Genomic DNA, 24,484 nt, shown 5'->3' on the forward strand with positions numbered 1-24,484 from the left:
TACAATACTGTGCAGTGTACTAATATACAATGCTATATAGTGCAAGGCATAAATGGACGAGGTGCAGTTTAGGTACAATTCACAGTAGGTGTACGAGTTGTAGTGCAAATCCTTTATCAATAAATATAAAGTGTAAGTGTGTTTGTGTGATCTAAAGTGTGGAGAGTGGGTGCTGCAGTGTGTTGTTTGTTTGAGTGAGTGTGTGCGTGTGGGTGTGTGTGCTGTGTGCATTTGATGGTTGTTGCATAGTGATTATTGTTCGTTTAGCGATTATTGTTCGTTTAGCAGCCTGATGGCCTGGGGATAGAAGCTCCTTCTGAGTCTTTCTGTGCTCGCCATAAGACTCCGGTATCGCTTGCCTGACGGCAGCAGTTCAAAGAGGCAGTTGTTCGGGTGGCTCGAGTCCTTAATAATTCTCTTAGCCTTCCCCTTGCACCGCTTGTTGTAAATGTTCTGGAGGGTGGGAAGCCCCCCTCTAATTGTGCGTTCGGCTGAACGTGTCACTCTTTGTAGTCTGCTACGGTCTTGTGCAGTGCTATTCCCAAACCAGGAGGTGATGTTGCCGGTCAGGATGCTCTCTATTGTACATGAGTAGAAGTTCCTAAGGATCTTCTGACTGACTTGGAACTTCCTTAGGCGCCTGAGGAAGTAGAGGCGTTGTCGTGCCTTCTTCACAACACTGTCAATGTGTGTGGTCCATGTCAAGTCCTCGGATATGTGGGCTCCGAGGTACTTGAAACTGTTCACTCTCTCAACTGGTGCCCCGTCGATGCTGAGGGGGCTGTAGTCCTTGACCCCCGACCTCCTGAAGTCCACAATCATCTCTTTTGTTTTGCTGACGTTCAGGGAGAGGCAGTTCTCCTGACACCACTGTGACAGGTTCTCTACCTCTTCCAGGTAGGCCCTTTCGTCGTTGGCAGAGATCAGGCCCACCACTACTGTGTCATCAGCAAATTTGATGATGGTGTTGTTGTTCCGCTGTGCTACGCAGTCATGTGTGTACAGGGAGTAGAGGAGGGGGCTCAGAACACAGCCCTGGGGGGCCCCTATGTTGAGCGTGATGGATGAGGAGGTGCAGTTGCCGGCTCTTACCACCTGGGGTCTGCCCGTCAGGAAGTCCAGGACCCACTGGCACAGGTCATAGTTCAAGCCCAGGTCCCTGAGCTTGGCTATGAGTTTGGAGGGGACTATGGTATTGAATGCTGAGCTGTAGTCGATGAACAGCATTCTCACATAGTTCCCCTGCCTCTTGTCCAGATGTGATGCTGCTGTGTGCAGCACATGGGCTATGGCGTCCTCCGTGGACCTGTTGGGGCGATATGCAAATTGCAGAGGGTCCAGGTTGATGGGGAGGGAGGAACAGATGTAGCCCTTCACTAGCTTCTCAAAGCACTTCATGGCTATGGAGGTGAGGGCTACAGGGCGGTAGTCGTTGAGGCAAGCGGGCGTAGATTTTTTGGGTACAGGGATGATGGTGGACTTCTTCAGACAGGTGGGGATGACGGCCTGTTCCAAGGACAGGTTGAAGATGTCAGTGAATACCGGGGCCAGTTGGTCGGCACAGACTTTTAGGACGCGGCCCTTTTGTCAGATAGCATTTTGGCTTGGTCATACAGCATACATTCGATACGTAACTGGTCTTGTGACCATGCTGCGCATCGGGCTGCCAGTGGGTTACCCCCTGGGACTCCTCTGAATAGCTTTTCAAGCAGTAAGCATGATCCTTGCATAGGTGTTCCATTCATGACTGATCCTGCTGCATCATTGAGAGACATGCTCCCGCCTCGCACCTGTGGGATTAGTTTCTCCACCATCTTATACCCTGGATCTTGACCGGGGGTCCTTACTTCTCTTTCCATCAGTTGGTCCATTGAGGCCCTTTCGGGGATCTCTAGTCCTTTGAGATGTCTCAACATGCGAGCTAGCGTCTTGTGTGCTTGTATCTCCTGAGCGAGCATCTGCTGCGCCAGCTTCTCATGAGCTAGCATCTGCTGCACCAGTTTCTTCTGAGCTACCCATGCCAACTTCTCCTGAGCTAGCATCTGCCGCGCCAGCCTCTCCTGAGCTACCCGTGCCAGCTTCTCCTGAGCTAGCTTCTCTTGTGCTAGCTCCTCCTGAGCTAGCTTCTGGCGTGCCAGCTCCTCCTGAGCTAGCATCTCCTGGGCTAGCTCCTCCTGAGCTAGCTTCTCTCGTGCTAGCTCCTCCTGAGCTAGCTTCTCTTGTGCTAGCTCCTCCTGAGCTAGCTTCTGGCGTGCCAGCTCCTCCTGAGCTAGCATCTCCTGGGCTAGCTCCTCCTGAGCTAGCATCTCCTGGGCTAGCTCCTCCTGAGCTGGCGTTGGTTGTGCCAGCTCCTCCTGAGCTAGCATCTCTCGTGCTAGCTCCTCCTGAGCTAGCTTCTCTTGTGCTAGCTCCTGGCTTTGTTAGCCTGTGGTGAGCTAGTTAGCTCCCGTGGCTGATGGCGAGCTAGTTAGCTTCCGTCTGGCTTCGTGTCACGTAGCCTCGGGCTAGGTAGCCATCCAGTTAGCATTCAGTTCACTCCTGGCTTGTTGGCGGATGGCGAGCTAGTTAGCTTCCGTCTGGCTACGGCCAGCTCATGGGTGTTAGTACTGGCTTGTTAGCCGATGGTGTGCTAGTTAGCTTGCAGTTCTGTGAACGGTCGTTTTGACTTCGCTTCACATCCAGTCTCCCCTCCTCACAAACAGTATCTTTGGGCTAGGAGCCATCCAGTTCGCCTTTCTGTGAACGGTCGTTTTGACTTCGCTTCACATCCAGTCTCCCCTCCTTACAAACAGTGTCTTTGGGCTAGGGAGCCATCGCCTTTCTGTGAACGGTCGTTTTGACTTCGCTTCACATCCAGTCTCCCCTCCTCACAAACAGTATCTTTGGGCTAGGGAGCCATCGCCTTTCTGTGAACGGTCATTTTGACTTCGCTTCACATCCAGTCTCCCCTCCTCACAAACAGTATCTTTGGGCTAGGGAGCCATCGCCTTTCTGTGAACGGTCGTTTTGACTTCGCTTCACATCCAGTCTCCCCTCCTTACAAACAGTGTCTTTGGGCTAGGGAGCCATCGCCTTTCTGTGAACGGTCGTTTTGACTTCGCTTCACATCCAGTCTCCCCTCCTCACAAACAGTATCTTTGGGCTAGGGAGCCATCGCCTTTCTGTGAACGGTCGTTTTGACTTCGCTTCACATCCAGTCTCCCCTCCTTACAAACAGTGTCTTTGGGCTAGGGAGCCATCGCCTTTCTGTGAACGGTCGTTTTGACTTCGCTTCACATCCAGTCTCCCCTCCTTACAAACAGTGTCTTTGGGCTAGGGAGCCATCGCCTTTCTGTGAACGGTCGTTTTGACTTCGCTTCACATCCAGTCTCCCCTCCTCACAAACAGTATCTTTGGGCTAGGGAGCCATCGCCTTTCTGTGAACGGTCGTTTTGACTTCGCTTCACATCCAGTCTCCCCTCCTTACAAACAGTGTCTTTGGGCTAGGGAGCCATCGCCTTTCTGTGAACGGTCGTTTTGACTTCGCTTCACATCCAGTCTCCCCTCCTCACAAACAGTATCTTTGGGCTAGGGAGCCATCGCCTTTCTGTGAACGGTCGTTTTGACTTCGCTTCACATCCAGTCTCCCCTCCTTACAAACAGTGTCTTTGGGCTAGGGAGCCATCGCCTTTCTGTGAACGGTCGTTTTGACTTCGCTTCACATCCAGTCTCCCCTCCTTACAAACAGTGTCTTTGGGTAGTTGGCTCTCGTCTTGGGTAGGGCCAGTTCGCTTCCTGTGGGCAAAGCACGAAATTATGTTGCACTTGTAACTCCCCCCAGAGCTCTATAAACATTATGTTACCCTTTAGTTGTGAGTAAACGTTGCTTTAATCACCAAGATAGAGCTTTCTATTCATTTGTGATATCCCCGAGTAGAGCCTTCCACTCGAGTCGCCAGTAGAGCTTTCTACTTTAATTTTTGCCAAATCTGTAATTTAATTTTACTCCAGAGGCTTTTGACAGTAGTCCTGTCTTCTTCGGCCGTTTAGCACCTATTTTGGTTAGTATAAATGCACATCGCCAGGGACGCCATGTTGAATGCCCACGCTAGGTCTTAGGTCAGATCGATAACTTCATAACTCATTGGTCTGCTCATCTTGACATCAAACAGCGTCCTGCGAGGTGGTTGACATGCAGAACCAAATGAGTCTACAAAATGTTGTTGTTACTACTGACCGACAAGAGATAGCGAATGCACCGTTCCGACCCCCGTCAGTCATCGACCTTAGGTCGAGTGATTGAAGTTGCGGAATCTTTTATTTTATTTGCACTGGGAAGGACTCTCTTTATTCAGATGAGGTCCATTTCCCTTATCCGTTACACGTATTATCACTATATGGCTTTACTTGATAATCCCATTATACAGTTCACGTATTATCACTATATGGCTTTACTTGATAATCCCATTATACAGTACACGTATTATCACTATATGGCTTTACTTGATAATCCCATTATACAGTACACGTATTATCACTATATGGCTTTACTTGATAATCCCATTTTACAGTACACGTATTATCACTATATGGCTTTACTTGATAATCCCATTGTAGCTAGGGATAAAGCCACTTATTCTATTTCATTCTATTCATATGTCTCCGTCTACTCCGTCCGGGGAAAGCCACACTCAGGAGGTTTTTTTCATCATAAATCAGGCACAGTACTGGACCGCGTGGTTGACATATTTCTCTTTAGGCCTCCGTATGGATAAAGCCCCACTTCTAAAGTTTTTACATCATTAATCAAAAATGCATGGGTGAAGTTACAAGGCAAAACACATTTCATGCTTACCCGGTCGTCTGGTCAGAAGAAAGGATACAAAGGATATTTATAAAGAGGTATTTTTAATTAGAAAAAGCTAGTTACAAGAAGAGACTGAAGTGGAAAATTTCCAATTCAGTTTAAAATAAGCAGAAAACAGAACATCTCATCATGCACGGCTTGTGCCCAGTGTCAAGCACCATTCTTCTCATCTCTCAAAAAAGTCTCGCCCTTGAAAGGGCAACCGTCCCTTTTATATCCATATTGTACCATTTTTCCGATTGGTCTAAACACAGTGAAGTCACAGGGATGTCATTTTTTGTTTAGCAAACCAGAGTACAATACGTAATTCGTATGAGCTCCTCCTTCTTGGTACTAACGTTACTTCTCGTTACCTAGTGGTTTTAAGTAACAGAAAGTCCCTTATTCCTTCAGAACAGACAACTGCTTTGTCTGTGGGGATCACGTGACATGGTACCGGGCACGAAGCCATCCCTAGGATTTCTTATCAAGCTTCCTAAAAGATCTCCTCCAGAAAACAGTTTTTACCCATCATTCTTTTAGTATTATTCTCTAATGACAGTTAATTATAAGCATGCCATTTATGAAAACTTTTACTGTACACATTAAACATTTAATTGTTATATAGTTTTTTAAGATTTCCCTCTATAGATTCAGGACTCCCTGATTTTCAACCCGCAACCTTTAATCCCCTTCCCGTCTGAAAGGGTTAACATTTTACAGCTCTTTCTCCTCTGTCTCTGTCTCTCTCCTCTCCTGAGGCCCACATTCCGCAGGTTCACTCCCTTTTCACAGTTTTTCACAGACAACAGGCCCCTTCTATGGAGACATTAAAGGCTCAGTTCCATTTTTTATAAGTAGATTTTAAAGATTTATACTGGTCATATAGGAACGACTCAGGATGTCATTGTCCAAAAGTGTCACTTGTTCTGTGGCACTTCACACCCACTCTGCCATCCTGTGAGATCATTGTCCATCATCAATTGAATAATTGAATAATGAAGCATATGATTACATGTGAAAAATAGGTATATACGGCTATATTGGAACGACTCAGGATGTCATTGTCAAAAAGTGTCACTTGTTCTGTGGCACTTCACAGCATGTAAAATAGAAGTAAAAATAGAGGTCACAGTGTTCAGTATAGACATATGTACAATGTTCGATGCAGAATAGAAGTAACTGAGTTACCATACAATATACAATATACTATGCAATGTACTAATATACAATACTATATAGTGCAAAGCAGAAATGGGATGAGGTACAATTTAGGTACAATTTACAGTAAGGTGTACGAGTTATAGTGCAAATCCTTTACCAATAAATATAAAGTGTGTTTAGGTGATCTAAAGTGTGGAGAGTGGGTGCTGCAGTGTGTTGTTTGTTTAAAGTGAGTGTGTGCGTGTGTGTGCTGTGTGCATTTGATGGTTGTTGCATAGTGTTTATTGTTTGTTGAGCAGCCTGATGGCCTGGGGATAGAAGCTTCTTCTGAGTCTTTCTGTGCTCGCCTTAAGACTCCGGTATCGCTTGCCTGACCGCAGCAGTTCAAAGAGGCAGTTGTTTGGGTGGGTGGAGTCCTTGATGATTCTCTTAGCCTTACCCCTGCACCGCTTGTTGTAAATGTTCTGGAGGGTGGGAAGCCCCCCTCCAATTGTGCGTTCGGCTGAACGTGTCACTCTTTGTAGTCTGCTACGGTCTTGTGCAGTGCTATTCCCAAACCAGGAGGTGATGTTGCCAGTCAGGATGCTCTCTATTGTACATGAGTAGAAGTTCTTAAGGATCTTCTGACTGACTTGGAACTTCCTTAGGCGCCTGAGGAAGTAGAGGCGTTGTCGTGCCTTCTTCACAACACTGTCAATGTGTGTGGTCCATGTCAAGTCCTCGGATATGTGGGCTCCGAGGTACTTAAAGCTGTTGACTCTCTCAACCGGTGCCCCGTCGATGCTGAGGGGGCTGTAGTCCTTGACCCCCGACCTCCTGAAGTCCACAATCATCTCTTTTGTACCCATTCTGCAATCTGTTAATAAAGTTTTCAATCAATCTTCTGTAGTGTGGTAGTGAAAGGTTAGCTTTTTTTTCTTTTTTTTTGTATTCAAAAGCAATCTAACATTAATTCCAGCTTGATTGTCCATTTCTATCATTGCAATCCATCTGATCTGGCCCCTACAAATGTCCTAACCCAGTTGTACAATAAAGACCAAGCATGGCTTTGTCAGCATTCCAATGTACCCAACCCCCCCCCCCCCCCCCCTCACCTCCAATGTACAGCCCCACCCAACCCCACCCCACCTACCCAACCTCCTCCAATGTACAGTTTCTATGTCAAATATATGTCAGTATTCCAATGTACAGTGTCCCCCCCCTACCCAACCCCCCCCCCCCCCACCTCTAATGTACAGCCCCACCCCACCTACCCAACCTCCCCCAATGCACAGTTTCTATGTCAAATGTATATACGCTCTTTTTCTGGATTTTTTTAGTATCACAAACAGTACTGTATTTGAAAATCTGGTATGTCATAAATGTATAGATGTAGCAGTACTGTCTATCTGTATGTCGTGTGTGTCATATGATGAATTGAAAATGGGGGACCCTGATGGAAACAAGACGCAAGTCTTTCTCAGGTCTGCATCCTCTTAACAATTGTATGTATTGAGCTGTACTGTACTGTACCCATTCTGCAATCTGTTAATAAACTTTTCAATCAATCAATCAATCAATCAATCAACGTATGCAGTTGTACTAACGAATGCCGTTATTGACAATCAATTAATCATAAACGACCCCCCCCCCATTTTCTGCATGCATGATGGAACATAATACATACGATCATATGCATTTGAATTTTTAATTGTAGCATCTATAGGGACGAAATGCCAATAGATTAAGTATAATATGCGTCGCAGGCTATTACTAGCGTTCTAGGAATTATCCTAAACCGCTCTAAAACCATACTTATATTCACCACGGTATAAAACGACAATGTGTGAATGGAAAAAATATTACTTTCCCACATCTTGAACGATAGATACCCGATGTCGAATGGGCCATAGTATTGCAGATGTAACTATAATATTTAAATAGTTATAGCCCTGAAAACACGGTGAGCGACTCCCACCGTTTACAGCGCTGGCAGTAGAGCTATAAGATGCTGACATTGCGTGGCAGTTATTGTGTTAAAAATGTGTTGCTTGTTACTCGTGGTTCTATGTCTTGTGTTTTCATACTGTTGCTTGTTTCCTTGTGGTTCTATGTTTCTCTGTTCTTTGTTTTGTTTATTGTCAGCGTCTTTGGGTTCTAGGGAGGTGTTTGTATTTAATACAAAAGCCAGTACAGTAGGGGAACAATCAGGGAAGTAAGGAAACCAAGGGGGTGGAGGGGGAGGGGGAGAAGTAGGCCAGCCAGGTAGGGGGGGGGGGGGGGGCAGGCTATGGAGGGCTTTGAAGGTGAGGAGTAGTCATTTGAAGTTAATGTGTTCCTTAATCGGGAGCCAGTGGAGAGAGTGGAGGACAGGAGTGATGTGATCACGGGACCGGGTGTCTTTGGCTTTTTTCACAGCCGATTGACAACCATGCCTATTGGCCGCCATTGTATTTGGTCTGTATAAAAACATACATTTGCTTAACTGACTTATTGCCGGGCTGATGTATAACAAAATAAATAATTTGACACATTTTTCTTTTAAGTTTCTCCTGCTATTTATCCATCCAGATAGTTTCATACAGAGTCCATTCTCTTCGGTTCAAATAACAAACTCAGCAAGACCGACGGCTTCTCAGTTACAGTGGGTGACAATATTGTCACAAGGAAAGATGAAATTACCTACCTGGGTTCCATCTTAGAGGCTAATCTTTCCTGTGACAAAATGGCATCCAATGTAATAAAAAAAGTCAACCAACGAACTAGATTCTTGTACCGGATCTCCTCCCTGGTAAACAGGAATACCCTGAAGACTCTGGCAGGAGCACTCATTCAAGGGTACTACGACTATGCTTGCACCTCATGGTACCAAAGCACCTCAAAGGCACTAAAAAACAAATTACAAACATCTCAAAACAAGCTAGTCAGACTACTGCTTGACCTGACTCCTAGAACTCATCTCACCCCTGCCCACTCTGACAACCTAGGATGGCTTAGAGTAGACGACAGAGTACAGCAATGGGCCTGTTCTACAAGATACACTACACCACTCAGGTACCCATGTACATGTCAAAATACTTCCCAAAGGTCAGTGAATACCACGACCACAACACCAGAGGGAGCTCCACAAATCATGTTAAACCCAGATTCGGCTCAAACAAGGGACTAAACATGTTTCGCAATTATGCCACATCAATGTGGAACGCCCTACCCACAGCCGTAAAGGAATGTGAATCACTACCCACTTTTAAAACCACTCTCAAAGAGCACCTACGGGAGACTGCAATTTGAAACTGGCCACCGTAAATATCCTAACGCAACCCCCTCCAATGTACAGTAAATGTCGTAACCCAATAATACACGAGACCCTCTTCTTGGGACCAAGTAAGGTTTCGTTGATAATCCAATGTACAGTTACCCCCCACCCACCTACCCAACCTCCCCCTCCCCCACCCCACCCACCTCCAATGTACAGTTCCTTTGTAATGGATATAAAACAAACTGGATATAAGGGATGATATTATCTTAAACGGGCATTTCACCAAAAAAGCAATGCTGGTTTAATGTCACAGACATCCAAAAACAGTTCTGCACACTCGTTTAGTTTTAAGGTTTGTCCTTGTGTTGTGTTGATTACAGCTTATTTAAATAATAAGGTAGCAGTCCCTATAAGACAAGGTATTATAATTTTTTCATCTACATAATTTCATGGTGTATTTCTCTTTATAAAAACAAGATTTGATCTTAAAATCTTTTTATAATCAAGGTCATCTTATATTCGGGCCAATACAGTATGCTTTTTTATTTTTATTTTGGGTGAACTGCCCCTTTAAAGCCGTAGGTAATTCACTTTTTTTTCGTTCTTTTTCGTTTTTGTAACATGATGGCAGAAAATAAAGGAAAGAAGACTTTGATGGTTAGAAGAGTGGTATACTGTATGTGTATACAGCCATCTACATTTCCGTCTGATGTTCGCTCAGAAAGTAATATTTGAATTAAACTAAAAGACTATGGTCTGAGTAACACCGACATGCAAGTAGGCTACCACAGAATAGTCACATTATCCGATAGAAAGCAACACAATGCCGCCTGTTCAAATCCAGCTCACAGCTCCGGGGTTGTCACCAGCTTGGCTGGCCGTTCACACTAATACAATTGGCAGTATTAGAGGGTGGGAAAACTGGCGGGGTGGGTCCGGGTCGTTGTAAACAGCGACTCCTACAGTTCGGTCGGGGCGCCTGTGTAGCGTGATCCAATCTGCGTTGTGTCTGGTGTGAGGTGGACGTAGACTCAGACAACGGTACTCAGTTGATGGTGTTTTATTGGTGATTCCCTGTTAGCAAACCAAAACAGCACGTACACAAAAACATGGCGTAAGCGACCATCATCACGTAGTCCACCTCTGCTCTCGTTCTCAGCAAACTCAAAGAGAGCGCGCGCGCACATTCAAAACAGCGCGCCATCCACAGTTACAACAATTGTTAGCTACTATTAAATACATGTAGCTCAGTACAAGTCAACTTCAGCAAAAACATATGAAATAATATGAAATGAAAGACAGTGTGTAAGCATTAATTAAACCGAAATACAAAAACAACGGTTCATACCTGTTAGCAAACCAAAACAGCACGTACACAAAAACATGGCGTAAGCGACCATCATCACGTAGTCCACCTGTGATTGCCAAGCAGAATACGAGTTAGCCCACAACGGTACTATGGCTGTTTTACACAGGGCGAATTAATGTCATTACACAACAGGGTATTTCAGTACCAAAACCAAAATATAAATCAATTTTACAAGTTATACATAGCAATTAAATCCAATATTAGGTAACCGAAAGCGCGTACCTCTGCTCTCGTTCTCAGCAAACTCAAAGAGAGCGACCACTTCCGCCGGCGTCTACCTTGCCGACAAACCGGCTAAACCATTTTGTACATTGGTTGAAAGTATTTACAATACAACAAATATTCAATGGAAATATATCCTATCCTCTCTAAACCCATTATAAAAGACCCAAAAAGGGATTTCGTTTGGAGAATCAATAACTCACTATGAGGAAATTAATATAAACTAGTAACCAAGGCACCCCTCCACAACACTAGAGTGAGCTCGATCCACTTTGTTCCTTCAAAGTAAGAGTGTTTCCGTCTTGGCCTACTTATTTAAGATGAAAGATAACAGTTTCTGTCCATGATTCTAGCATAACAACTTCACTCTGCTACATTCTCCCCTACTGTTTTATGCCAGATCATGGACAGTGTTCCCTTCAATCAACTCAACAGCGTAAGTATAAACCAAAGAAATAGAAAATAAAAAAAAATTACAATGAATCAACGCGTCACATGTAACTCGGTGTATTCCCTTAATTCCAAACCTAGAAAATAGGTTGACCAGCTCAAAAGCTATCCGATGAAAGATCAGGAAAAATAAAGGGTAGCTAATCCCTCATCTAACCATAGACAAAAAAACATGTCATGTACATATTTATACCATGGAATACACCAAAATTACCAAATCATGTCTAATGCAATAGACAACCGTAACTACCAGTATGACTCAAAGAAAATCAAACAGCAAAATCAATGAAAGAAAAGAAAAAAAAATTATAAATAAAAAGAATCACTAAAAAGAAAAAAATCGAGACATCTTTTAAGATGACAGCAGCGTCCTGACTCTCTGTACAGCCATCGTCTGAATGAGCCTGTTAACTGGCCTGATGAACCTCCCCAGCCTAGTGTAAACCCCTTGAGGTACCCCAACTACACTCGGTTTGACAGTGACAACGGCCGACCCAGGTTCACACACTGGAACAAGTAAGGATGAACTACAGGGAGTCTTCCCCGGAGCCATCATGTCCTCAGTGCCTGACGTGGCCGACTCAGGTGCACACACTGGAACAAGTAAGGATGAACTACAGGGGGCCTTCCCCGAAGCCATCATGTCCTCAGTGCCGGATTCCACAGTCGTCGTGTCTGACGACTGGTCACTGTCCTGATAAACAATTACAGAGTATGACTCCTCTGATTCAACATCTGCATCTGGTCCCTCCATCCAAAAGTGGCGTGGTTTCTTCAGTTTACACTCCTGCTCCTCACCATTATGTGTCTCAAGTGTAATTCTATGATGTTGATCACTACCCATGCTTCCCACCTGCACCTCTGCTGGCTCTGATACACCCATCCCTATCCTGGTATCTACTACCCCCTCCATACTGGACTCAGGAAGATGAGCAACCCACCGGGCAGTTCTCAGCTCATCCTGAACAGAATCATCTGTCATTTCCTCACTAGGAACAGTGCCAGGAATAGACACCTCAATCTCTGGCTCATCCCATGACGGCAGAGGCAGGAAATTGACGGGCATAATCAAATTCCTATGAACAGTCTTAATCCTCCCTGTGACAGGATGACGGATACTGTATATGTTCAGCACACTGTTTTTACACACAACAGTATAGACAGCACTCTCCCAGCGGTCAGCTAGCTTTTTCTTGCCTCGCTCCCCCTTATTTGCCAGTAAGACCCGATCCCCCTTCTCCACCGAATGTCCCTTCAGCTGTCTGTTATACACCTCAGCTTGCCTGGTCTGTTGCTTCTCAGCATGCTTTTGAGCAAGTGCCATTGCCTCCCTCAGATCCTTTCCCAGTGACTGGACATACTTATCCACATCCACCGTATCTCCATCCAAAAGGACACTCTCAAACATGACATCGACAGGTAATCTTGGAGTGCGGCCAAACATCAAAAAGAAGGGTGGGAGCCCTGTGGTCTCATGCACTGTGCAATTATAAGCAAACGTCAAAGTGTTCAACATCTGAGGCCATTTCACCTTGGAACGAGGTGGCAAAGCACGGATCATACTACCTAAAGTGCGGTTTAGACGTTCTGCTTGTCCATTTCCCATAGGATGGTATGGCGTGGTATGGGATTTTTCAACCCCTGCCATCTGAAGCATTTCTGCTATGAGTGCACTCTCAAAATTAGCCCCTCTGTCGCTATGAATGCAGGCTGCAAAACCATAAACAGAAAAAAAATTATTCCAGAGCACCCTAGCCACTGTCTTGGCAGATTGATTGGGACACGGATAAGCACACGCTAGTTTGGTAAAATGGTCAGTTATAACAAGCACATCAATGGACTTATTATTGGCATCCTCAGCCGACCAAAAGTCAATACACACCAACTCCAGTGGTGCAGTGGTGACTATAGATACCAGCGGAGCCCTAGCCTCCGGCTCAGGTGCTTTGCTCAGTACACATCTCTTACAATGACTCACATATTCTTTGACATCTTTTTCCATGGAGTTCCAATAGAAACGTTGTCTAGTGAGCCACAATGTGCGCTGCTGGCCCTGTTGACCAGCCTCATCATGTACCCCTTTCAGCACCTGTCCTCTCAGAGCGCTCGGTACTACATATTGAAAGACCTTCTTCTTACTCACAGCGTGTTTGGAAACACGGTACAACACTCCTAATTTGGTTGTGAGTTTTCCCCACTGCCTCAGTGTGCGGTTTGTTTCTTTTGACTCATGAACTCTCTATCTTCGAGATGGGCGGCGGCCTCTATCTACAAAGAATTTGACTCTACCAGTAACAGGGTCCTGGCACTGCTTGTCGTACAATTCCTCATGAGTGATGACCGGCAATGGGCTCTGTCCCATGGACACCAACCTTTCTAACTGCTGCACATGAGAGACTGCTCTCATAGCTGCGCCATCCTCCCAACAGCGATGTGTGTGGAGTACAGCAGATACCTCTTCACGGGATATGCTCCCGCTGTCACTACCCACCTCACCACTGGCCTTAAGGGAACTCTGAATGGACAACCCTAGGCCCTTCCTCCTCACCTCTGGTTCCTCACAGGTAAGACGGAACATGTTCTGCACGTCATCCACCTCCAAACCCTTAGCCTCCCTCAACAAGACATCATACGAGGTCCTTGTCAGCCTGTGCATCACCCTAGGCTTAGTAAAAGGCTCCCTGCTCAGTGCATCAGCTACTGTATTTTTAGGCCCAGGAATGTACTGAATGTCAAAATCAAAAGGTGCCAGCTTAGCCACCCATCTCTGCTCGCATGCATCAAGTTTTGGCTTTGTGAGGATGTACTTAAGTGGATTATTATCTGTCCACACTGTAAATTTATGTCCTCGCAGCCAATGGCTAAACTTGTCGTGTATAGCCCATTTCATGGCGAGAAACTCAAGCCTATGAGCGGGATATTTAGACTGAGCATGATTCAAAGATTTACTAGCAAAAGCTATGGGCCTGGCTGTGCTACACCCTTCCTGCACTTGTGAAAGCACAGCTCCCAGTCCACTAGTGGATGCATCTACAGACAATAAAAATGGCTGAGAAAAGTCAGGGTGAGCCAACAGAGCTTGTCCCACCAATGCAGCCTTTAACGCCTCAAAGGCCTCCCTACACTCCACAGTCCAGTCTGCTGCACTAAGCCTACGAAGGGGGGCAGCTCTCTTCCCTTTTACTTTGCCTCTCCGTGGCTTTTTCACACCCGTGGTCAACTGAAACAGTGGTCTTGCAACTACAGAGCAGTTCTCAATGTAATGTTGATAATACACCACCATTCCTAAAAATGACCGGATCTTATTGGCAGACGGGGTGACCCCATCCGACTCCATAATATCGCTCTCCGTCACACCCACTATAGCCTGCACCTTATCGGGGTCTGTGGCTATCCCTTCCCGAGAAACAATGTGTCCCAAGAACTTCAGTGACTTTCTCAGAAACGGACACTTAGACGGAGACAACTTCAGATTGTGTTCTCGTAAACGCTGAAATACCATCTCCAGCCTCTGCAAGCTCTCTTCTTCAGACTTGCCAAAGACCAGAAGGTCATCTAAATAACAGAGAAGACTCAGTGAGTTCTGATCACCAAAGATTGTGAGCATCATTCTCATGAACGTAGCTGGACTGTTACAAAGCCCCTGGGGCATACGGTTATATTCATGTAAACCGAGAGGAGAGGAGAACGCAGCGTATTTCTTATCATCCTCATGCAGTGGGACATTGTAATACCCGGATGTCAAATCCATAGAACTGAAAAAGGCATTGCCTCCCAACGCTGCAAGTACATCTGCTTGATGAGGTAATGGATGTGCATCTTTTACCGTGCGAGCGTTTAACCACCTGAAATCTGTGCACAGTCTCAAGTCCCCATTCTTTTTCCAACAAAGAACAAGGGGGATGCATACTCGCTACTCGACTTCCTAATTATCTCCCTGTCCTCCATCTCGTTCAGAGTCTCTCTCAACTTTTGGTAATGGGCGGGGGAGAGCCTCCGGTAAGGTAACCGAAAGGGCCGATCGTCAGTCAGTCGGATACGGTGACAGAAACCACTAGCCTCACCACAATCCAACCGGTGTCTAGAAAACACATCCTCATAGTTCTCAATTAGGTCAGTCAGTCTATCTTTCCAGACTGGTGAGACCTGACAGTCATCAACTGACAGGTTCTGGAGCCCTAGACTAGCCAGTCTAGCATTCCCCCTAGCTACATTGTTGCTAGCACAACTCCTAGCTGTAAGACTGCCGTGAGAGCTGCCACTACTCACTCTACCGGCATTCTGGTGGACTGACGTGTCCGTATCACTGTCAAAATCTTCTAATGCAATGCATGGATATACGTCAGCCACTTTTGCATTCCGTCTCAAGGTGATAGCTTTGGTAGTCGGATTTATAATCTTGACAGGAAGCCACCCATCCCCCCAGAGAGGTGTAACTACCCTGCCAACTAGTATGTTACGGTGCACACAACGAGAGGCGCTGGGCTCAACAATAACGGTACTTCCCATCGAAAGTTTTGTCCTGGGTGGGAGACGACCCCACACTACATGCTCACTCATCGGTTCAAGTGTTACGGCCTGTTTCAACTTGACTGTTCCCACTTTGTCAGGAATTTCCTCCCCCCTCCATCTCTCAAGATTGGCCATGAACCTGATAAACTGACTGTTTTCGTCCTGACATGGTGACTCAGCTTTTCCCAATATGCGCCAGTAGGCCCCCGTGGATTTGAACTGTCTGATTAAGGGCTTCATCACATTGGTGCCTATAATGAGCTCATCAACCTGACCCTCCACTATCAAGACTGGTACTATGTATTCAAAACCGTAAAGCTTAAGTTTCAACTCACACGTTCCCACCGGGCTAGTTTGTTTCCCACCACACCCCACAAGAACAACATTGGTAGTCGATATCAAATCACCCGTCACTACTCCTGCCTCCCTCAGCCGAGGAACCACATCAGCGCGCAGAGAAGTAGCCATGGATCCGCTATCTAACATCCCCTGTAACTCAATCTTGTCTCCTGTTAATACGGTGGTGAAAAATAAACTGTCACTTTGGGATGTTCTGGTCACATTCTGCATAATTACTGTCTTGTCTTTGGGTGCTGCTTCACAAACGGACGTGTATACAGACTGAATATCATCATTGCAATTGGAGGAAAAACCATAGGGGCCCACATTGTCCTCCTTTGAACGAGGGCCGGCTAGTTTTCCTGAGGAGGACCAGCCTGTCTCTGACCAGGGGGCTGTCTAGGAGTGGTCTGCCCACAATAGATACCAATATGCCCTGGACCCAGACACTTGAAACACAGCCTGTGCGTCCTACAGTGCGTCCTAGTATTGTGCTCCAAACTGCCACAAACCTGACATTCTTGAGAAGGTTTGGGGAACTGTCTATGGGGGCCATTTTGTACATAAGGACCATTTTGTACAGACTGAGTGTTGTTGCCTAACGCCATTTCTAACACTCTCAGAACTCTATCCATTGTGTTATTCTCAAATACAGACGACAGCTGCTCTAGCTCTGGACTACTGACAGCCATAGGTGACGCGCTTTGTTCGTGATTAACAACCACCCTCTCCTGTGATGACTCAATGGCGACCACTTGTTGTGTCAACCGACCTCGACTCGCTCTATGTTCTCTCAAATATTCATCCAAATGTCCCTGCACCTCACCTGCTGTCCACTCACGAGATGGCTTACTTTTGAACACTAAGGACAACTCCTTATCGGGGCAGTTACGGATGAACATGAGAACTAGATGCTGGCTCAGGCTAGTCTGAGATTCCCCCTTACTAAGAAGACACTGCTCTGTGGCTTCTGCTGCTTTGTTAAGCCTAATCCAATAGTCAAGAGGATTCTCGCTTGCATATGCTTTGACTGCATAAAAGTCAGCTAATGGAAGTTCTGAATGAATAATATCACCAAAATGTTGTCTCAAAATGCTAAAAATAACACCCACCTCACTGACAGTTGAGTTGCTACGCATCCATACTTTGGTAACGTCCCGGGCCCTCCCCATTAGCTTGTTCATAACCTCCTCAACTTGTTCAGCTCCAGTACAGTTATTTTTCTTTCTGATATACGTCCTCATGAGTTCCTCCCACTCAAAAACAGAGCACTTATCTGTGCTGTCCCCTCTAAAATAGGGTGGGGCATTTGCATCTGAACGTAACACAAGATTCATTTTGGATGCATCAATCACAGTATTCCCACATTGGTCAGGTTGGAACGTCTGTTGGGGATTTTGAGAAGCTAATACAGGTGAAGTCCCCGTGATTGTGTTCTGCATTAACGTCATTCTAATAGCTTCCCTTATTTCTGACCCAATGGATTTTATCAAATTGGCCATTTGACTGGGGGATGTTTCAACACTAGTGTTGTTAATTTCACCAGGTGAGGGAACAACCGGAGTGAAAAGTAACGATTGGGCATTTCTCTCTGAGTGACCCTCTACACTCCCCCTTCCAGGACTAGAGGAACCTGAACCACCTGGACTCGCCGGAGTAGACTGCATAACCGGTGTGTAACTGAGAACCCCTCTCCCTCTCCCCACAGTCAAGTTCCCTGTAGGAGTGTTTCCTATATTCAAAGTCATTTTCAGTATCAAATGGTTCTTTTACCGTTATACTCTTCAGCGTGTTTTAGGTAACACACTCGAAATCAATAAACTTGATTAGAGACTATATCTTTTTCAAAGGATTCAGTGCTCTCCAGCCTCCTCAGGAACAGACCTCAGGAACAGACGGCGAATGCAGCGTCCCCGTGACCAGGCCGCGCCAGCAGCATCCACGCGTCTAGGCCGCACATGAAGCCTCCACGTCTCTCCAGCAACACCGGTGGTCGGCCTCCGCTGACCAGTTGATCCGGGTTGTCTCGGCACCAGTTTGTAGCGTGATCCAATCTGCGTTGTGTCTGGTGTGAGGTGGACGTAGACTCAGACAACGGTACTCAGTTGATTGTAACGCTTGGTGTGCTATTGAAGAAGAGAGCACAGTTAGCAGACAAGGGAGAATGAACGTAGGCAGAAACGAGGAGCGATGCTTGAAGAAGGGTGTTTACTTCTTATCCAAACGTAAATACAAAACAACACTACTAATAACACAATGACGGAAAACAAGAAAACGACAGAAGTATACAGGACTCACTAGACATCAACGGGGAAGGCAGGCACGACACGGGGAACACACAGGATACTGGAGGAAATGTCGCCACAAGGAATTGAGGAAAGACAGACACCTATATACCCACACTAATTGATAATCAACAACACCTGGCCAACACAGAATCACAACATACACAATGACAGTAAAGCAATGACAAACTAAACAACAACTAGACACTACTGCAATGACACACTAAACACAACTAGACACTAAGGCAATGACACACAACAACTCAACAGGGGTGTAACATCAAACACAGACAGGGATGGCCCAGCATAACATAATATTACAAATCATATCAACAATGTGCAACCAACACAAAATGGCCGACCGCACCATCGGGCTTAGGTCAGCAGAGGGAGCAATGTCAGGAGGAGAGCACTGTCCAATGTTATTCTCCTGCCGGTCAGCAGGACCGGCCCTTGGGTCGTAACAGTACCCCCCTCTCAACGGGGGGCTTCCAGACCCCCGAGAACAACATCTGCACCCAGGCGAGGGAGGAAGCCGGAACCCCGGAGGGGGCCCAAGGAGAGGACCTGGAGACCAGGAGCCGGGAGACAGAGCGAAAACCCCAGGAGGGGCATAGCAGCCAGGGGGGCTGAAAACGGGCGCAGACGCCCGGAGAGGGGTGGAGGGGAAGGGAAGAGAGGCCCGGAGAGGGGGGGTGGGGAAGGGAGCAGCGGGCCGACGAGGGGGGGTGGGGACGGGCACCGAGACCCGGGGAGGGGGGCTGGACCTGGGAACAGAGGCCCGACGAGGGGGGGTAGGAACAGGTGCTGAAGCCCGGGAAGGGGAGCTGGACCCCGGAGCAGGATCCCGGACGAGAACCCCTCCAGCCGCCCGACTAGGAACCGGTTCAGGGGAGCCGGAACGGAGGGGCGGCGGCGGCGACCCCCGGAGCAGGATCCAGCGTAGACCACGGCGAAGACCACGGCGAAGACCACGGCGAGGACCAGGACGCCGGTCACGGCGTGGGGGTGGACCAGACGGGAAGCCAGGACCAGTCGAGGAGCCGGAGCCCAGCGTTGCAACCGGACCAGTTGTAGAGGCTGGGCTGGGCGTGGAGACCAGTCCGGTCTCGGCGGCGATGCGTGGCGTAGAGGCTGGGCTGGTCGTGGAAGCCGGAGGGGGAGTGATGACAGCCGGGGCTACACCGAGCGGAACCAGGCTGGCAGCGACGGCCGGGTCAGCTGTGGAGGCCTCATCTGCTGCACCAGCCATGCAAGCTGTAGGGTCTGTGTCAGCTGGGAGAGTCTGGCTAGCTACAGAGGCTAAGCTAACAGTAGGGCCTGGGTTAGCTGTGGAGGCCTCATCTGCTGCACTAGCCACGCAAGCTGTAGGAGTGACGCTAACGGGCGGAGCTACGCTAGCTGGGGATGCACGGTTAGCTACCAGAGAGATGCTAACGGGCGGAGCTGCGTTAGCTGGGGATGCACGGTTAGCTACCGGAGAGATGCTAACGGGCGGAGCTGCGTTAGCTGGGGACGCACGGTTAGCTACAGGCTCTAGGCTGACCGTGAGTTGAATGCTAGTCGGCTGGCTAGCTGCGGGGGAAAAGCTAGCAAGCGGGACCAGACTGGTGGGTAGGGTACTAGGGATCGGCATAAACCCTTCCATGAGGGCGGAGACGTGGTCGGCCATAACCCGCATCGCAGGCGCCTGTGTCGGGCTCTCTCTTGCAACCCTGTCGATCGTCTGGAGCCAGAACACCCACTTGGCAGGCGTGTACTGCTCCAGATTACCGTCCATCAAGTTTTGAAGGATAACAAAAGTATCTACCACCTTGCCTGCTGTGCGTTTGATTGGTGGCGACATTCTGTAACGCTTGGTGTGCTATTGAAGAAGAGAGCACAGTTAGCAGACAAGGGAGAATGAACGTAGGCAGAAACGAGGAGCGATGCTTGAAGAAGGGTGTTTACTTCTTATCCAAACGTAAATACAAAACAACACTACTAATAACACAATGACGGAAAACAAGAAAACGACAGAAGTATACAGGACTCACTAGACATCAACGGGGAAGGCAGGCACGACACGGGGAACACACAGGATACTGGAGGAAATGTCGCCACAAGGAATTGAGGAAAGACAGACACCTATATACCCACACTAATTGATAATCAACAACACCTGGCCAACACAGAATCACAACATACACAATGACAGTAAAGCAATGACAAACTAAACAACAACTAGACACTACTGCAATGACACACTAAACACAACTAGACACTAAGGCAATGACACACAACAACTCAACAGGGGTGTAACATCAAACACAGACAGGGATGGCCCAGCATAACATAATATTACAAATCATATCAACAATGTGCAACCAACACAAAATGGCCGACCGCACCATCGGGCTTAGGTCAGCAGAGGGAGCAATGTCAGGAGGAGAGCACTGTCCAATGTTATTCTCCTGCCGGTCAGCAGGACCGGCCCTTGGGTCGTAACAGTTGATGGTGTTTTATTGGTGATTCCCTGTTAGCAAACCAAAACAGCACGTACACAAAAACATGGCGTAAGCGACCATCATCACGTAGTCCACCTCTGCTCTCGTTCTCAGCAAACTCAAAGAGAGCGCGCGGCCGCGCGCACATTCAAAACAGCGCGCCATCCACAGTTACAACAATTGTTAGCTACTATTAAATACATGTAGCTCAGTACAAGTCAACTTCAGCAAAAACATATGAAATAATATGAAATGAAAGACAGTGTGTAAGCATTAATTAAACCGAAATACAAAAACAACGGTTCATACCTGTTAGCAAACCAAAACAGCACGTACACAAAAACATGGCGTAAGCGACCATCATCACGTAGTCCACCTGTGATTGCCAAGCAGAATACGAGTTAGCCCACAACGGTACTATGGCTGTTTTACACAGGGCGAATTAATGTCATTACACAACAGGGTATTTCAGTACCAAAACCAAAATATAAATCAATTTTACAAGTTATACATAGCAATTAAATCCAATATTAGGTAACCGAAAGCGCGTACCTCTGCTCTCGTTCTCAGCAAACTCAAAGAGAGCGACCACTTCCGCCGGCGTCTACCTTGCCGACAAACCGGCTAAACCATTTTGTACATTGGTTGAAAGTATTTACAATACAACAAATATTCAATGGAAAGATATCCTATCCTCTCTAAACCCATTATAAAAGACCCAAAAAGGGATTTTGTTTGGAGAATCAATAACTCACTATGAGGAAATTAATATAAACTAGTAACCAAGGCACCCCTCCACAACACTAGAGTGAGCTCGATCCACTTTGTTCCTTCAAAGTAAGAGTGTTTCCGTCTTGGCCTACTTATTTAAGATGAAAGATAACAGTTTCTGTCCATGATTCTAGCATAACAACTTCACTCTGCTACACCTGCTAAGCGCGGATAGGATCTAAGTGGGATAGTGTGATCCTTCCACACGTTACACCCTCTCAGTGAGAGTCCGCGCTGCCAGGTGAAAAGAAGCGGTTGATTGGCTAGACGTGTGTCGGAGGAAGCACGTGGTAGCCTCCACTCTCCCAGACCGACTGTGGGGGGTTTTGATTGATTGATTGAAAACTTTATTAACAGATTGCAGAATGGGTACAATACAGTACAGCTCAATACACACAATTGTTAAGGGGATGCAGACCAGAGAAAGACTTTCGTCTTGTTTACATCAGGGTCCCCCATTTTCAATTCATCAGGACATATATGACATACATGACATACAGATAGTCAGTACTGCTACATCTATACATTTATGACATACCAGATTTGCAAATACAGTACTGTTTGTGATACAGAAGGAGTCAGGAAAAGGGAGTATATACATTTGACGTAGAAACTGTACATTGGAGGAGGTTGGGTGGGGGGGGTTGGGTACACTGGGATATTGACAACCATACTGGGTAATCTACATTGGAGGTGGTTGGGGGGGGGGCACACTGTATAAACAAGAAAAACTGTACATTGAGGGGGGGGGGGAGACACTGTACAAACAAACAAAATTGTACATTGGACTATTGACAAAACCATACTAGGTAAATGACTGTACATTGGAGGGGGTTGGGTTAGGATATTTACAGGGGCCAGTGTTGAATTGCAGTCTCCCGTAGGTGTCCCTTGAGAGAGGTTTTGAAAGTAGGTAGTGATCCACATTCCTTTACAGCTTTGGGTAGGGCGTTCCACATTGATGTGGCATAATTGCGAAACGTGTTTAGTCCCTTATTTGAGCCGAATCTGGGTTTAACATGATTTGTGGAGCTCCCTCTGGTGTTGTGATCGTGGTATTCACTGACCTTTGGGAAGTATTTTGACATGTACATGGGTACATGGGTAAGTGCGCAGCGACCAGGAAGGGGATTGGGAATTGGCATAACGACTAACATTGGGATGGGAGAAAATCGGATGAAAAAGGAGGGGGAAAAATATCAATAAAAAAAAGATAAAGAAAGCAACACAATGCATATTTGCAAGAAATGCAGCTAACTTCAAATGGGATCATCTATTCACTCTCCAGCCATCTTCACTATAATCGGGGGAGGAGGGGGGGGGTAATTACATACAGTTTAGACAAATACAACTGATCGCCGTCATACAGATTAGCCAGTCATTTGATATGAGCAATCAGTGGTGTTTTCCTGGGCGCCACAACCGGGCTCCTCAGCTGCCAGCGGAGGTGGCGCATCAGGGGGATGGGGTTCTGCAGGGTGGAGAACAGACTCAGGCCCAGCTGCAGCAGCACGTGCAGCGTGAGTGTCTTACAGGCCTTTCTGACCGAAGCCTTGTCCGAGGAGGAGGCCGATCTGGCCGCGAATATCACACCGATATAGGAGCAAACGACCATCACGCCCACCGACACGAAGACGATGCACGTGTAAGCTCTGGCGTAATCGTAGGAGACCGCCGTGAGGAGCGAGGATTGCAGGCTGCAAAAGTCCCTCATCTTCTGACCGTGCAAACCCTCGATCCTCACGTTCAACAGCAGCAGGACCCGAATGAGGACGTTGAGGAAGCTGAAGGCCCACACCACGGTGATGGCCGCGCTCGTGCTCCTCGCGGTGATGAGGACGGCGGCGTGCCTCAGTGGGAAGCACACGGCTACGTATCTCTCCAGGGACATCGCCGCCAGGGTGAGCGGGGAGATCGGAGAGGTGAGGAGGCAGGCCAAGGAGAACGCGCCGCAGACGGGGAGTGTCAATTTGATTTGAAAGGCAGCCAGTAGATAAAGGAACTGGCTCACTGCCAACTGAGGTCTCGCGGAACACCGGCTTGCTCCTCAGGGTAAACAGCAGAACCCTGTTAATGTACAGGAAAGAGCAACATGGCAGTGTAGTCATTAAGCTGAATCCCAATTTCTCCAGTGGCCCTTGATGGCCGCTCATGTGACTCGTGTGACTGGGAGACGTGGTAAATACACAGGTCACAACATGTTTACAGGAACGTTTGGGAGTTGTATTTTGATTGTATTTGGAGTATATTTCCTGACTGTAGTGAACTAGGCTAGATGTCTGCCCCACTTCCAGTGATGAAGCTAAGCTAGGCTAACGGTCCAGGCGTTCCCTATGCCCAATGCATGCAGAGAGACGAAACATGTATGTATCTTCTTGTCTAACTCCAGGGAAGAGTTTTCCAGATTCGGCTCAAACAAGGGACTAAACGCCCTACCCACAGCTGTAAAGGAATGCACTTTTACTGTCTTATTGTTGTCTCACTGTTCTGTCCTGTTTTGCACTTATTTATTATTCCTATTTGTGAAAAAAATCATGCACTGTAATGTCGAATCACGTTCCATTTGTATATACAATATGGTGAATAAAGTAATCTGAATGTGAATCACTACCCACTTTCAAAACCAAAAGATAGCACCTACGGGAGACTGCAATTCGAAACTGGCCCCTGTAAATGTCCTAACCCAACCCCCTCCAATGTACAGTAAATGTCCTAACACGATAATACACGAGACCCTTCTTGGGACCAAGTAAGGTTTCGTCGATAATCCAATGTACAGTTACCCCCCCCCCCCACCTCCAATGTACAGTTTCCCCACCCCAC

The 24,484-nt window shown here is 47.0% G+C and overlaps 1 pseudogene across 1 annotated transcript; it reads right to left on the bottom strand.

Annotated features, from left to right (window-relative positions):
- Positions 1–23,039: 23,039 nt before the first annotated feature.
- Positions 23,040–23,769, bottom strand: LOC311248611 (odorant receptor 131-2-like; annotated as a pseudogene). The gene has a single exon. The product of its transcript is annotated as an odorant receptor 131-2-like (transcript).
- Between the last annotated feature and the right edge of the window lie 715 nt (positions 23,770–24,484).

Source organism: Notolepis coatsorum (genome assembly GCF_963971535.1).
Source record: "Notolepis coatsorum genome assembly, contig: SCAFFOLD_150, whole genome shotgun sequence".
NCBI lineage: Eukaryota > Metazoa > Chordata > Actinopteri > Aulopiformes > Paralepididae > Notolepis > Notolepis coatsorum.